We start from the raw sequence: 1,987 nt of genomic DNA, 5'->3' as shown, positions 1-1,987 counted from the left end.
CATACTGGTTGTTGTTATAGAGATGGTCAACGTGACGGCACGATCAGAAGTCACTGACCAACTGGTGGCTCTGGTGGGCAAAAGAACAACACTCGCCATTAGCATCGCGGTGAAAGATAAGCGTTCTTAGTTATCTTCGTTTATTCTTTATATTTTGTAAATTTCCAGTTTTTTATTCGAAATTTAGTTGTTTACCTGGTTAATAGTTGCATTGTCATTGGTTGTGCAGATCAGCAAGTAAAAAGTTTGAGTTTTTGTCGTTTACCAAAAGACCCTGAACGAAGATGACGCAAAGATTATAACCCTCCTTTGGGCAGTAAGAGTATGTGGAACTCATTTTATCAGTGGTAAGTTATTCTTCATAAGCCGAATTTTAGAATTCTGAGGTATGCAGTATTTAGGTCCACAGATTTAGCATTATTTCCCATCTTGGATTTTGCAGGTGTTGCACCAGGGGATAAGTGTAGTTCTGATTACGTTCTAACACATGATATGGGATGCGAAATGAAAGATTTATCAGCTTCAGCATCAAACCAAGCCAGATATGAAAGAGGATTAAAGAGAGATTTCGCAAGAGAGATCAATGAGCAGGAAAGTGAAAAGGCAGTCATTGAATCAATTTCGTCATGTTGGCCAGTTTGTAAGGATTATACATACGAGCCATTTCAAGTTACAAAAAGTTTTACAACAGATTATGATGATATTATTATAGAAGGTACATGATCATTGTCTGTCAGAATTAGAAAGGTTGGAGGAGAAAGTCGAAAATCTCGCTGTAGAGTTAAATAATGTAAGAAAAGAAAGAGATATGTTAAAAGAGCAGTTGAAGTCATTTGGTTTCAATTTTATTAACACAGACGAAAAACGAAAAAGTTCAATTCTTTACTGGTTTACCATCTTTGGCTTGTTTCATGTGGCTTTTTAATTTCGTCTCTTCTGTTCTGTCGGCTTCTTCTGTTTTGGATTCAAAAGATATATTCAAAATATAATCTTTTGAATCAAGACCTTGCCTATCGCTTCCAAATTAGTAAAGGAACTGTTTCCAATATCTTGAATGTTGGTCTTCCAAGTATTGCAAGCAAATTATCTGGTTTCATTCAATAGCCAAACAAAGAGTATGTATTGCATACACTTCCAAAAGCTTTCAAGAAACGTTATCCACATTGCAGAGTAATTATTGACTGCACAGAAATCTTTAATGACCGTCTAGGAAATCTTGAGGCAAGGCAGCTAACTTGGTCATATTACAAGAATAATAACACATTAAAAGTTTTAATTGGCATTTCACAACGGGTGCTATTATTTCTCTTTTAAGGACATATGGCGGACGAGTGTCTGATAAAGTTATCACACAGAGAAGTGGATTTTTAGATTTGCTGGAGTTTGGCGACCACGTCTTGGCTGACAGAGGTTTTCTAGTTGCAGATGATATTGCAAGTCATAATGCATCTTTAACTACACCAGCATTTACAAAAGGCAAAAGCCAACTGAGTCAGAGAGAAGTTGAAGTTAGTCGAAGAATTGCCGGAGTTAGAATTCAGATTGAAAGGGCAATTGGACGTATAAAGAATTTCAGAATTATTAGTACTCCTATGCAATTGAATATGGTGCCAACCTTTGGCAACATAATGACAATCTCTTTTGCTATAACCAGCATTCAGCAAAATCTTGTTAAGTAACAGTCAACAGTACATATAAATATCTCCAAGAGTTATATCAGGCCAGTCACTTGGGCTCTCAGACCAACCACATAGCAAATACGGATCTGGTAAACTCTTGGTACCGCTTGAAAACTGCAGCTTCTCGTTCTAACACTTTTTAGGACAGAATAATGAGATTTCTAGCAGAGCGACATCATTTTCTCTGCAGATTCAGCGGCCATTGTTGCCCACCAGCATGCGCGAAAAAAAATATTGTGCTTTTGTTTGATGACCGCTCCTATAATCATTCTTGATAACTGCAGTTTGTCTTATCAGTCCTATATTGG

This window comes from Penaeus monodon, chromosome 28 (genome assembly GCF_015228065.2).
Source record: "Penaeus monodon isolate SGIC_2016 chromosome 28, NSTDA_Pmon_1, whole genome shotgun sequence".
NCBI classification, from domain to species: domain Eukaryota; kingdom Metazoa; phylum Arthropoda; class Malacostraca; order Decapoda; family Penaeidae; genus Penaeus; species Penaeus monodon.
This window is presented reverse-complemented; position numbering follows the sequence as displayed.